General features: G+C 40.9%; 1 long non-coding RNA gene across 1 annotated transcript in view; it reads right to left on the bottom strand.

Annotated features, from left to right (window-relative positions):
• Positions 1–1,243: 1,243 nt before the first annotated feature.
• The window catches only part of LOC132248485 (uncharacterized), a 79,639-nt gene continuing 65,794 nt past the window's right edge, over positions 1,244–15,088 (bottom strand). Inside the window, exons 2-3 of the long non-coding RNA XR_009459674.1 lie at positions 8,469–8,605; positions 1,244–3,305 (exon numbers count right to left, since the gene is read on the bottom strand). This is a non-coding gene — a long non-coding RNA (uncharacterized LOC132248485). The remainder of the gene's footprint in view (positions 3,306–8,468; positions 8,606–15,088) is intronic.

Below are 15,088 nucleotides of genomic sequence, written 5' to 3'. Positions count from 1 at the left end.
AAGAAACATCTGGCAAACAAAGCAATTACCCAGTAGATATTGCCCATTGGCCCTTATTTCACTCCCAAGATATTTAAAACAAATGTTATGGTGCTGTTGAGATCTTGACATGTTTGTGTTTAGTCCACCGGGTCAGCTTAAATCTCTTATGTTCTCAGTGATCCACGATGAGAGATGTTTTGAGTCTCAGATTATTTGGACTATTCTCAGTATGGGGTACAACTCCAAGTTCCTTAGCAGCACGAGTCTCATAACAGTGATATAACCCAACAGCAGGTCCTGTGACCTGCCAACATAGTTGTCACTCACAGGGAATTTCTGCATTTAACGAAACATTTTATGAGCCCGTGGGGAAAACAGGAGTTGCCTCAACAAACATGTCTTAAATGACAGCAATATTGCAGTGCCTGTCCCAATATGATTACAGACAGTCCCATAATACCCTGTTTCAGACCCAGATCCTGGGAAATACAGTGCTAGCTCTTCTGCTTTTAACCTTAGCAAGAGTTAAATTTGTAATGTTGCTTATGTTGACAGCTCTTTCAACATTGCACTTTAAGGCTAGACAAGTCAGTCTTCCCTGCCCAGTCGTAATTGTGTAGTGACAGATCAGACTGTAGGCTAGACCCACAGCTGGTATACATTGGCAGAGCTCCATTTCAAGTAAATAGTCCATGATTATAAAGCAGTTAAGGGTGTAGCTGGTTAAACAGTGGCTGATGGCTTCCAAAAATCAGTTGACAAGAAACTTGGTTGGAGACCCCTCACATACGTATATACATGGGCAGACATGCATGCAGACACACACATGTGCACACATGCACCCTCATGTTGTATTCGCTCAGGACATCTGACTTTTGCCATCTTGCTTCTTTCCTTTCTATTATGCTTTGGAGATCATTCCCTCCCAAGAGACATGCATTTTGTCTCATTGATACTTCCTGGGTCTTAAATCATCTCCAAAATGCACTTTTCTCTCTCATTTCATGTATGGTCCCCCTTGTCCTCCCTTGCCTGGACTGAAATAGGCTGGCTGTGCCCATGGGAATGTGTCAATAAAACCCTTCTGCTCCTGATGCAAATGTTCTCAAGTTGGAGAAATAGGGTAAGTTCATGCAGCTTGTCTCCATCCCAGCATGAGAGAGGCAGGCACTCTGCTGGATAACTGGTTGGAGAAACTTTGATGGGACCATAGTCTATCAGAATGCACAGTCCTGCCAAAATGAACATGCTCAAAACAGTGTTTCATTGCAGCAAAGCTTTATTGTGGAAAAAACAGGGAGGGACTTCCAACATTGGTAAAATATATTGTTCTTTTAAGTATCACTTTGCTTTGACAATCCTGGAATAAAGTTGTTGGTTTCCTCCCCCCAGCCCTCCAGTCAGTTTTCATTTATAATTTTAATTTCGCTTCCTATTATACTCAAATAACCGAACAATTATCATTGCTATTGTTGTTATTAGCAATTCTAATAATAATACAATTATCATACATAATAACAGCTGGCTGTTTTAAGTTAAGAAATACCCATGCTTCTCTCCAAGCATACCCTCATGTCTGATAAAACAGGATTCCAATAGTATTCAAAGCCACACTTGAAACCAAATAAATTAATTTATAAGTTGAAGGTATTTCTGTCTTGGTGTGAATCAGGTCCCTTCTCTGACCCATAACTGTCAAACATACAGGTTATCTGTTTAACCCAGGGATGGCCAACCTGGGGCATGGACAGCCTCCTGATGTGGCATATGGCAGATCAGGGAGGGGACAGGGAGCAGAAAGCAGAGCAACAGATAGGCCAGGGGAAGTAGATCAACATGGCATTCAAGGACCTTGTGGGGCTTAATTTGGAGAATGCCTCCCAAAAAGCTTGGTCCCCACTGTTTAGGGCATGGGATTTGGTCCAATACAACTTCCTCGCAACAACTCCACGAGATCAATAGCAAAAGAAGTGATGTATGTTATAAGAGTTTATGGGGTATTAGGCAAAATAAGAACCCGAGGGTAATTAGCACTCATATACAGTAGGCTCTCATATGTAGTAGGTATGGCTGATAAATACTAAGCATTTTCTCCCATGCATCTCATTTTAAGCAGGGAATATTTCCCGCAATATAATATTCAATCTCAATAAAAGAAAATTCTCACACGGAAGCAGACAACAGACTGAGACCCGGCTATTCCACTGGAAAGAGACATTTCCCACATCGAATATTTTGATTTCTTGACAAAAGAAATTGATCTCTTTACTTTTGTTTGTTTTTAAGTGGAGATTTTGGTTTCCTGGGTTCTTTTCCCTCTTTCTCACCCTCTTTCCCCTTCCCTAGTCTCTTATTTTTGAGTTGAAGTAGTTTTGGTCTGTTTAAATCAATCATAAAGTAAACCATTTGAAAGCAAACTTTTTTCTTTTCACTGAAACCAGCTTATAGCAGCTGACCAAATTTTGACTAACTCTAACTGTAAGTATCAAATAGGGTACATTTTCCGAAGTGCAAAAGGAGAAAATAAGCATATAATCTTTGCTAACAATAATGAGAAGCATGTTTTTAATTCCCCATATGACATAGCCATTAAGATTATTCCTTAATGATATTACTGAAGTATAATCTTACCATCCTTATCAGCAAGGCTTTCTGTGAGGCACAGGAAAAGTTGATGAACCCTGCAAAAATTTCCAATTTCCTTACAAAGAAGAAGAAAAGGCATTATTAAGCAATCCTGACAAGAGGTAAATAATTGTGCACCATATCTCTTTTTTTAAATTTTGCTACATTAATGAGCAGTTTTAATTATAAGCACATGGATGCAAGCAAGCGTGATTATGAATTGGAGCCTGCGGTAACCCAGATGGGAGTTATGAAAGCAATTCATGAAAGGGATCTGTTGTTTAATTTGAAGACTGACTTACACACACATAGGATCTGTGTCAAAATCAGACTTGCTGTGCGTTTGATTTTTATGAATCAAGGTTTTGTTAATAACAAAAGTTGTGACTTAATTAGCAGCATGTGAGTAGAATTAAAATGCCTTTTCCCAGCAAGCTACCAGCTGGAAGTGCTGAGAACCTCGGTCCTCAAAGAAAACCAAAGGTGCACAGCACCTCCCTGGAGATGCTCAGTGTCCTGCAGGATTGAACTCAGTGCTTAATAGAACTGCGCTAGCTTTAATTAACTCTCTCCTTTGGGAAGGACAAAAACCAGCATTGCTTTAAATGTGAATGGTGCCTCCTGCTCCGGCTCTTTCCCCTTGGTGTTCGAAACGGCAGCTTGTCTTCTCCATCCAATGTAGGCTTGATCAACCGCTCCTGGATCAAGAGCAAAATGGGATCATTAGTTGGTGGGGGGGATAACAGCAAACAAACAAGAACAGTGGGAAGAAAAACTCCTGTTGTAAAGCAAGCAGATAGTGTTATGAAGAGCAGATAGTGCGCGGGCTGCAAAGATGCCTCTTGAAGGTGCACTCCCACGTTGGAGCAGTCAGGCTGAGGCAAGCCTGTCAAAAGCGGGTGCCACTGTGTTAAGTGTCATGTTCTGTGCCTTTTTAGCAGGGACAAGAACATTTCCTGTTTACAGACTTTGGCATCTGGTAGGTTGGGTCCAGTAACACTTTTTGCCAGTTCTTAAAACAGCTCGATTTATACTGTAGCCCTTATAACAAGGGTAGGAGGTGTGCATGCATACGTACCCACACATCACTTACGTGATGGCGACATCCACTAGCAAATGAACTCCTCACACATCCTTTGGTGGTGTCAGCTGCATTCTTCCTATTTATCCACATCCCCCAGGATTTGATCTCGCAAGCCAAATACCTGCTTACAAATTGCCATAGGGATATTTTGCTGCAGATCTACTCTTGGCTCAGGAGAGGCAAACCAAATTTGTGAGCCATTCACATCTTTTGCATACACCTAAAAGAAACTCTACAGTTTTAAATTCACTTGGCCTGTGCCCCTTACTGCAGGGGAAAAAAGGATGTTCTTAACTTCCCAGTGAGACCTGAGCAGCCAGTTCTAGGTGAGGTAGCTTGCAAGATATCAGCATGGAAAGTGGTAATTTTTTTTCTTTGCAAGAGGCCATGTTTTGCCAGTTTTACAAGGATTTATGGCTCTCTTCTTTGAGCTGTTTGGTTTCATGATCATTAAGTTTACTTGCTTAACAAGGAGAAGGATCAAATAGCCCTAATGATTTTTTTTTTCCAACTTTAGCTCAACCATTCCAAAAATAGATATTTTAGAAATGTAAGGGACACATTCAGAATGTGCAGGGTGCGGGTATAGCATTTTTACGGTAATCCTGTGGGATGACCTGCATTATTCACTCGTGACCTTGCCATTTGTCACGTGCCCATCCCAAACTCCTGCTGATAAAAGCCTCCCTGCCATGCCATCCCATATTCCATATATGTGCATCTTGTGTACATGTATGTGTCAATCACCAGCAGCATTTGCTCCATGTAGCAAAATGCTCCTAGAAAGTAGACTCACTAATGACTAGTGCATCATTGTAAAATATGCAAATGTTTGAGTTGTGTTTTGGAAGCTGAGCCATGCCAGCATTTGTTCTGAGCTTCAGATTACCTGCCAGCTTGGATCTCACTTATATGAGGGTTTTTTGGAAGGATTAATGAACTATTTCTGAAGTCAGGCAAAAAGGTAGGGCAGAGTGGCACCTTGGAAACTAAGTGGTTGAGATAGGCATGAGCTTTCCTGGGCAACAACCTATCCATGGTGGCCTGCTTGTTGGGAAACTTTGAATGGGTTGCTTTTAAATCCTTTTTCTGCCACAACAGATATGGGAGCCTGTTCCAGGGGCTCTTCCTATGTAACCTTGGGCAAGTTACTTAATCTCAGAAAAACCAGAAAAATCTGCCCATTACTCTTCCCATTTTCAATTCTTTATGTGCAAAATAGGGATGTTAGTGCTCCTAGAAATATTGTGAGGTACAGATGGTCAGGTGCATGCATACTACAGTAATGGAAGCCATATAAGTTTTTATGATAGGACTCTGGTTTTCATACTGGATATTATTTTTGAGGAGAAATTTCTGCATAAGAAACAAATTATGGCAGGCACATAGCTACCGGTCCCAACCATGAATCCGTTTGTGGTTCAGTTGGTGACAGCAAAGCTCTTTTCCTAACACAATGGAAGGAAAGCCATCCACGCAGTTTCAGCGAAATGCCACATGAAAAAGGAAAACGGTAGTACCGTAGCCTGACCCTGCACCACTGGCTTCAATGGAATAAGGTCAGGCCCAAAATAAGATGTTCTGCCGTGAAAAATGGACAAATGTTTTCACCGTTACAAGGCTCCAAGTGTACTGTGTTAGCAGGGTCTGATTTGTTTCACCAACATCCCTCCACATTGGTCCATATTTTCAGTGATAAATGTTGCATTCGTATTAATAGGTTCAAAATAAACTAGTCCTATGTGCTTTTTAGACTCCTACCTGCAATCTTCAGACCAAAAGTCCCTGCTCAGTGCTCAGATTCTCATGGGATCCTTTCTGGTGCCTGGGAAAATTAATTAGCATTTCTTGGCAGGTACAAACTACTGCAAATCCAACAGAATCCATGTTGTGCTGGTACGTGTGATGGGAGCAGGGCTCAATTTGGGAATTTATTTATGCTGGACCTGTGCCTTGTGTACCTTATGTATGCTAGGAACCCAGCTTTGAAGGGGTTTGCACTATGAATATAAGGATGAAAGATGGCATGGGTGAGACTGTTCGTACTGAATAATAAGCAAGATCCACTGGCCATTGGTTGTAGAGCGCAACTGGTAATAGATCCTCATAAATGCAGTAACGGCCTCACTGGGCACATCCACACAAGCACACATGTGCACATGCAGACATAGTTGTGCCACTGGTACTTGTCCCTGGGGAACACCCATGCACGCACATTCTGATGCATGGCAGGTTACCCCAAGTGGGGAGGGGAGGCTGAGGCCAGCACCTGGGTTGGCCCCAGCAGTCTTACCTGGGGTCCTGGGGGCCTCCCAGGGCTCCAGCAGTGGTGATCCAGGTGCATGGGGCCTGACCAGCACTGAAGCATGGCTCTGGCTGGCCAGGCTCCAGTTTTGGATGGCGCACACAGCCACCACGTGCACCCCCCTGCTTTTATTTGGCATGGGTTTTTTTGACACCAGAATCTTCCCGTGTCAAAAACCCCACCGCACTGCTAATTAGCAGCATGTCGAACACTTGCAAGTGTGGCATGTGTGGCTTGTGGCCCCACAGGGTCTGCGGCACCACAAACCACGTGTGTGCTCCTCTAGGCGTGCCCACTGGTGCTTTCCTCCTTTTAGTCAAAACCTCCTGTACCAAACCAAGCTACTCTAAATTGGTGCAGTATGGCTTGGGGAACAGAATAGCTCTTTGTGACTTCTTTCCTCTTTATATGATCCATAGGGCAATTTTAGCAGTAGGTTTTCTTTGTACCAGGGAAGGCTATAACAAAGAAGACTTGAGCCACATATGTTTGGGACGTTCCTTCTAGCCCTACTTCCCTATGATTTTTAAGATCTCAAGAGTTGCAACCTTTCCTCCAAAGAACCCCCCACAAAAAACAGCTATCTAGCCATGAGTTGCATGACTTGTGAATCCTCACGCATAAAACTCCATTGTTTTCAGTGGAACAAGTCCCAGTCCACACTAGAACAGGAGGGAGGGAGATTTACATACCAGTAGATTTTTTTCAGCTTCTGCAATGACATCCTTCCTGGGAGCTAGGGGTGGAATTCGTCCAGGGGTTCCTCAGACAAAAATACTTGCTCAAACAGTTTCACTCCATGCTTGTCACTATATAAATATGGGGCTTGATTTATGCCCGTTGACTTGGGGATGCCAACTGCAAATTCTCTGTGCCAGCAGGGGCCACGATAAAGTATTTGGGACAGCAATACTGGATTCATCCTATGGAGGACAGGTGTTGTATGCACAACTGGTCTCCCCAGGGGCTTCCACTGGGGCCTGAACTCAGTTGCAGACCCAATTGTCAGGAATGCCCAAGGAATAAGCTGAACAAGCCATTCCCTAGCTGCTTGGGTCACACCCCTCCATCGCCAGTTGGTGGTTGCAGGCATGTGTGCAAAGCAGTAGGGTACTTTGAAGCAGCACCACATTCACTTTTTGGACAGGCTTGAACCGCAAAAATTCAGGTACAACTCAGAAGTGATTCAAGCCCACTGATTCACTCTTCACAACCCCCTTAAAAGTACTTGCTGTAGCATGGTCAGTCCCATTGAGGCCAGAATCCTGTCTGACACAGAGGGGTGAGTACTGTTGTCTTAGGGAAACCCAAAGGATAAGCAGTGAGTCTCCTCCTAACCCCCAGAAGTCAGAAATTGCCTAAAGAACATAAATTTATCCCTTCAAAACATCTTAAATGATATTTTAGTAGTTGCTGTTGTGATGAAGGAAGCTAAATGGGCTGGTTTCTAGCTTGTAGTTCTTGCTGGGAATACTTTGTTGGGGGTGGGGCGGTATAAGTAGGTTTTAGTGTAAATGCTCCCTGTAAAAGAGTTTTATAAGTGGGATACCTTTATGCCCTTCTCATCCCAAGGCAGGTGGAAGTCTAGGTCCAACAGCAAGCCACAGAGACAGCTCCCCAATTGGCTCCCCATGACATTGTTACACTGTACTGTTTTCATATATCCATGGTGTGTCCACACCTTGCATACTGTGCCCAGTTCTGGTCCCCACATCTCAGAAAGGATATAGAAGACTAGATAAGATACAGAGAAGAGCAACAAGGATGATTAGCAGTGTGGAGGGGTTTCTGTATTAGGAGAAACTAAAGAGAGGAGGCCTATTCAGTTTAGAAAAGAGATGCTTGAGTGGGGACGTGCTAAAGGTTTACAAAATACTAAAAGGTGAAGAGCAAGTAAATAGGGACTTATTATTTACTCTCTCACATTGCAAGAACTAGGAGTCATACTATGAAAGTAGTAGGTAGTAAGTTTAAAACAAACAAAAGGGAGTTGTTTTTTCACACAGACTGTAATTCAAGTGTGGAACTTGTTGCCACCAGATGTTGTGCACGCTGATTGTTTAACCAGATTCGAAAAGGGATTGGACAAATTCTTGGAGGAAAAATGTCAAGGAAAGTTGTTTTTTCAGGTCAATCAAGACATTCCATTTCAATAAAACGGACGTGTTTCCCACCCATCCCTCATTTCCTTCCCTCCCCCCTTTATATTACAATGCTAAAAAATACAAAAGAAGAATTGCTCTGATCTCATCAAAACAGTTTTCTGATTTTTTTTCCACTAAAAAAAAAGTCATCAATGTTTACATAATCCCATTGACATTTTTTTTTTTATTTTGATGAACGAACATTTTTAGATAGAAAGATATTGCCAAGAAACATCCTAATCTTTTACATTTCTGAATTCTGATTAAAGTCTTAACCTCAGCGACATGTTGTGGTAAAGTGTTCAGCACTTCAGTTATGAGTACTTACCATTCAACATTTTAAAATAAATCAGTCTTTGCCCTGGTAGCTCCAGGACATTACCATGGAGATTTCAGTCCTCTTTTTAGTGGTGTCTGCAAGCAAAAAAAACCACTCAGATTCATCCAAACAGGTAGTGGGTGTTTCTGCAAATGAGAAAAAAGAAACAACTGGTTATGATCAAATTTATGGAAGTTGGTTACCTACAGTTAGGGCCTTGCATTTGAGAATTTGGTCCCCAACAGTGCTAATATTGCATGGTACCCTAAAAAAGGATCTCATGGTACCCCAGGGTCACTGTTCTGTGTCATCCTGGCCCGGTGAGCCAAGTACTATGAAAAACTTCTACACAGTACTTTGTAATTATATGTGCGAAAATTATATGTAATAATGATAACAGTCCACTCAAGAAGAGTTCACAGGCAGACTGCTGTGCCTTTAAGACAATACTGGAGCAGCACAGGGGTATGCTGTGAAGTATTCTGAAATAGTTGTGAAAAATGATTTAGATTATGGAGTAACAATTTGCATGATGGGGAATGTTATATATCATTAAAGCAAACCAGCTCTAGCATTTTGTTTTAATTTCAAATTTAAAAATAGTCTATATTGAACACTTGTACAGGTGTATCCATATCAAACACACAGATGGTTCATCGTAACAGCTGCTTCCTTTAACCTAGTAATTCAGTAATTCATCCATACTGCCGCTAGAGGTCAGACAATATGCCATTGGCATGTACGCTGGAAAATATTTGATGTATATCTTTTGTTGGGACGGTGTGCTAAATGAGAGGTGCTTAGGAATGAACAAGAGCAAACCTTCTGTTAGCAAAACATTGAAGACCACTCTATTACAGCTAACACTGCTATTGCTTGTGCTAAGAAACCTGCTATTGGATGATCATATTGAAAGCACCAGGTAGAAATATATAGGGAAGGTCTAATACAGGCTAGAATCACCTACCATAATGACAACACATACAGTAAGTAATGAGAGAAAGATCTCTTTCTGGGTCAAAGTCTATTGTGCTCTATTTGTTCTGCTTGGACAGCCCAAAGTGAATCAAAATGATTGCTGCTCTCCACTAATGCACACCCCTGGTAAGTGGGCATTCCTACTGGGTGCAGACCAGAGGTAGGCACCTACTCCCCCAATGCTTTTCCCCTGCTGTTTGAAATACCAGACGCATCAAGAACATGAAGTGGGTAGGATCAGACTGTTTCTGATGGTAGAAATGAGAGTTTCAGAATACCTGGGGTTGGTGTAAAACTGGAAGAGAAATATGAGAGGCATGAGCGGCTTCTGAAAGATGCCCTGTCCCCTTCCCTGCCGTGGAGACCTCCAGCTGCCATCATTCATGCTCCGTGTAGCATCTAACCACTAAACTATTCATAGTTTCTGCTCAGGAACTGGCTCAATGACAGGATGAGGTTAGGCCAAGTTCCTATTCCACTTCATGGCACCTAACTACTACTTAAGCACCTAAGTGTGATCCAGTCATTGACTTTTCTACTCTTATACCATGCCTTCAGTGTAGTCATAAAGCTAAATCACAGGAAGCCGTAATGAGGAGGGCTCACTACCTTTTGAATCAATAATTCTTGGGGGATTCGTGCATAAGGAATAGTATAGCACTGAGGTGCTTAACTATGGCTGAAGTGGAATAGGATTGAGCCCTCACAATCTCTTCTGCACCCAGCGATGGCAGTAGCAAAGGTCCCGTTGATATATACTGTAGGTTGAGGCCACTGCTCTTTGGGGAAAAAAGAGCCTTGTAGCTTTTGCGTCTGTCTCAGATGTAGTTCCACAGCAGATACACATGGGAGTTACACATCAGAGGTTACAAGTCACATTAATTATTGTATGTATTATTTAGATTTATATCCTGCCCTACCCAGAAAGGCTAAGACTTTATTTTTTCTAGCCAAGGCCATACATGACCTTATATTGTAAACCTGATCAAACTAAACCAAAAAGAAAATGTTTTCATCTGGCAGAGTCTGACCAGAATGCAGTAAGAAGTTGTTTCCCTATCTAGCTTCCTGGCCTTCACAAATGCCATTCCATGATCTGGCTTTTGGAAGATGGATGATTGTCCACATCATTTTAGGGGAGACTTATAATGTACAAAACAGCAGCATTTATGTAGAGCATCCTACCCTGAGGTGACAGTCAATGTTTGTCAATAAATGCTTGGGGACAGCATGCAGACATTGTCCATAGCTCTTTTAGAGTCAACTAGAGAGTTCCCCCAAGCCTTTTTCAGTTATCCATAGTAATTTGTTTGCTGCCATGAATCCTATCCGGGTCTCAGTCTGCAGGTCCCTCGCACTCCATGATGCTGCAAAATTTCAGTCCTCTCTTGCACCCAAATCTTTCTTCTACAATGCAAGTCTAAAAGCAGTTCTGATGTGTGATCGGTCTATCATGCTGTCCCTGTGAATATTTTGACTTATTCTGGGGCACACTGAAAGCTGAAGCCAAACTTCAACTGAAAATAGTTCAAAGGTGAATGTTCTTATTTTTATTTTTTTATTAGCTTTCTGAAACTTTTTGCTAAGGACTCAATGCTTAATGTGGCTTTTTTCTAGTCTGATTTTTAAGGTATGAGATATAGGACTAAAGGCAAGTAACAGCTTTACTCCAAAAAGAGTTGAATTCAACATTTTATGTTTAGAAGTCTGTCCAGAGTCCTTCCTGGAAAAAATAAAGCAAAAGAAGACATAGTAACTAGAAAATAGTTATCAGCATCCCCAGCTAACAAAGTTTCTCTTGCTTCATCTAAATGATAGGGAGTGCATCTACACAAGACATTTACCACCGTTTCCTAATTAGCTCCATGGTAAATGCCTTGGCATCTACACATGCGGCCCTATTAGGCTGCAGGGAACTAATATACTCTGCAGCAGGTTAGCACTTGTAAATACAAGCACCATCTTGCTTTTTACTCCACCGCAATACATGTGTATACACTGATGGGGCTGGCTGGGTCACAAGGATGCTTCAGTGTGGGGGCTGCCTGCTGGTGAACCCTGCACTGCTTACCCACGTGCCCCAGTCAACCCCTCTGCAGTACATTGAGGTGGGTTGGAGCAGCCCTGGGCTGGCAAGCTGACTCCCTGGAGCCCCTGCCAACCTGGGCTGCTTCAACCCAGCTCAGCGTGCTGTGGTCCCAGATGCACATGTAAACGCGGTGCCCAGGAGCAACAAACCCTGGCCCCATATGTGCCAAAATTTATTTTTGTGCATTAATATGCACGTGTAGATGTGCCCTTATTGAAGTAACTGCAGTTATTGCTATTAAGCATTTAAAAACTCTGAAATGCAAACAACAATAAAAGATTATGCCGGCGGGAGGGGATTTAAAAAAATAAAATTTAAAACAGGTTTGTTTGATTCTAAAATAAAGAAAGGAGAAGGCAAAATTCTGGTTTGGTTGGTGAACTGTTGTTTTGCATCATTTGATACAAACATTCGATGTGGATCGTTTCAAATGTGGTTCTAATTATTCTTTGGATGATATAAGTTTTCCTTTGCTTGACTTCATCATGGAGGGTGGGGGGCAGGAGACAGAGTGGAGGGGAAAAAACTTACAGAGAGTCCATACCTTCATCTAGCCTCTTTCACGCAATACTGGATCATAATAAAGTTGCTATTACTTCCATAGAAGAGGTCCACTCTACCCTTATGGCCTGGCCTCGCTCTCCCTTCCATCTGGTTTAAGTTATCTTCTATTCCAAGCTTTTCAGGCTAAGCTTTCACAAAGATGTTCCTCAGCTGCACATACACAATCTTACAAAGCAAACAACAGAGGAGTTTTATAGTGGGCCAGGTCTGGCGCGCTCGACTACATCTGTGCAGTCAGTGAAATCACCTGGTCTCATCAGAGCCAATCTTGGCTTTTTGTAAGCCATCAAAGTCTCTTTTTTGGCTCTCAGTGTGCGTTTCAGTACTCCAGGGGCCTAATCACACAATCATTTAGTCACATGAATATTGTTGTTGGAGAGCAAAAGTTTCCCAGACTATGTCCTAGCTCTTCATTTCTCCATTATTTGTTTCCCTCTTTCTTTTATGACTGTCAACATGTTGTTGCTATTGCTTAAGCACCAACAGCAAACTCAGCACAGTATAGTCCCTGCCCCCAGGGAGCTTACAGTCTAAGCAGACAAAGAGAAGATAGGGAGGGTCTTCACTGGTTTCACTGATGTTTGAATCAATCCCAAAATACACTGGGAAGGCCAGAACAGTGTGTCCATTTGGTAAGTAAGTCATCGACTCATGGTCCAGCTTGGCTGGCTAGGGTGCCAAACCATCAAAATCACTTCCTTATTAGGAAGTATATATATAATCTGCTCCTTTCTTGTTCTCTTCTGAAACTCAATGTTCCCAACATAGTGGTGCCATTTGACATTACATATCTCCCCTAAACACCTGCTATCAAATGCATCAAATCTTTTCTTGTCAGCTTGCGTAATGCCCCAGGTCTTTGCAGCATCGAGCAAAACTGATACCACACAGCTGTTGTAGAGTCTTATTTTTTGTTTTGCGGACATGTCGCTACCCCATACTTTTGCCCTTGAATTTATTTACATTGATCTTCACCTTTATACCAGGCGAGCTAAAAAGGACACCAAATAAAATCCAGAAGAAGTGGTCCGAAGTACCAGTAATGGCAATAATGCATAAATATGAAAACTTCTATGACTGGCACACATCTGAAAGAGGAAGGAAGACAAATAAATGTTTTCCTTGATAACCCCCCAAAATCATTATTGTGTCAACAGTTTCTAATGATGGTTTCTTTTTCGTTTCTTTTAAAATAACCCTGGACATTTAGAAATACAGAGACCCCGTTGTGTTTTGTAACGTGTTCACATTCTAGATGTATTTATGAAACTGGTTGTCTGTAGCCCTTGGGAAAGCCAAAAAATAAATTAGAAAACAATGCATTTTTAGATCCAGTGCTAAGAATCGATTTTAGTGCTCTCATTGATGAAAGCCTGTGTCAATATTTAAAACAAAAAAGAAATCAGAAATTCAAATAATATAGTAATGGGCCTGTGTGTATTTGCATTCCTGTGCCCGGCTGCAGGTAGTAATGTTTGCTTTATTCATTTAAATACTAGGCTTGCTGCTCAGATAGTTTAGAAATGAGATGCAATCTCCTCCTTTATCATTTTTGGAAAAAGACAGACAATTTAAAATAAAAATGTATCATTTTTGGACAAAGACAATTTAAAATAAAACTATGTTGGTATAATGCTTGCAATTTTTAAATTAGCCTTGCTTAACTTTAATATGTTTCGCTGTAGGTTTGCTTGTGTGCAATGTGGAAGTAGGGTCTTATGTTATTTAGATAATATCTTATATAGAGATATAATATTGACACATTATTATTTTATTTTATTTTATAGCATGTGTTTATTTATGCTATAAATGTATACCATTTGATATAGATATGATGTACACAAAAGCTGGTTATTAAAATTATAGAAGTTTAAAAAAACAAGAGAATTTATATTATATATTTAGAAAAATAAATTGATGTTAAACAAAATTGAATCTGGTCCATTAAGCAACATTTACAATCTATACTAGAAATACATATTATATATTAAAGAGTAATGTTTAAAATATATGCTATCTATTATTTTAAATTTTTTTTTCAACTGTATAGGTTCTGAGTCTGATAATGTTTATTCACATGATTTTAAGTATAAATGATTTCAGTAGGACCACCTCTTATATGTATGTACTGGTATCATTATGTGAGCTCAGCTCAGGGATAAACGGTATTTTCAGTTTCATTACTTTGGCAATTACTATAGATCCCCATAAATATTTTTCCTGGTTTTGAAAAAGTTCTTATTTATACTAGTCTCTCCAAAGGTACATAATATGAATATACCAATGCCATTGTCATATTGGCTTTAATAGGAATTTTGTCCATTGACTTTTTTTTATCTTTTTATAAAAGAAGAAAGCCTCTAAAGGAGTTTTATGCCCCTTCTGAATAAAGTTAACACTCAATAGAGAACAATGTTGGTTATTACAGGCACATTTGTAAAGAATTATTGAGTACGGGATGTGATCTCTTTACTGTGCCAGATACTTATTTTAATATCTGACTAAATAGCTTTAAAGCTAAAATTTGTCCCAAATAATATATCTCAGAAGTTGCAGATCCAATTGGGAACTACTACAAGCAAAGATAGCTGAAACTGGATTCTACTTTGATCCTGTGCACCCATAATGCTGCAAGTACTGGCATTGACACACGTGGACCCCATCAGTTTAATAGTCATTTTAGGATTGTGACTTTGAAAAGGAACCAGCAAGGTAGGGTGAAATTTGGGCTCCATTAAAATCCATGACAGTTTAGAGATCAGGATTTCACTTCACTAATCCAAACTAGTGAGGGCAAGGTTTCCTCTTGTGACTAAAAAGTGCAAAATGTGGGGCTATATCTTTGAAAGCAAAAAATAAATTAGTAACAAATAGGGGAAGGGTAATTCAGAAACATGCTATAAATAATAGAGAGAGAGAGATTTTTTGAGTACGCTTCTGTGCCACGGTTTGTCTTGCTTTCTCTTTCTCACCCCTCCTCCCCTCTCAAATGTTGTCG

Source organism: Alligator mississippiensis, chromosome 2, assembly GCF_030867095.1.
Source record: "Alligator mississippiensis isolate rAllMis1 chromosome 2, rAllMis1, whole genome shotgun sequence".
Lineage (NCBI taxonomy): Eukaryota > Metazoa > Chordata > Crocodylia > Alligatoridae > Alligator > Alligator mississippiensis.
This window is presented reverse-complemented; position numbering and strand designations above follow the sequence as displayed.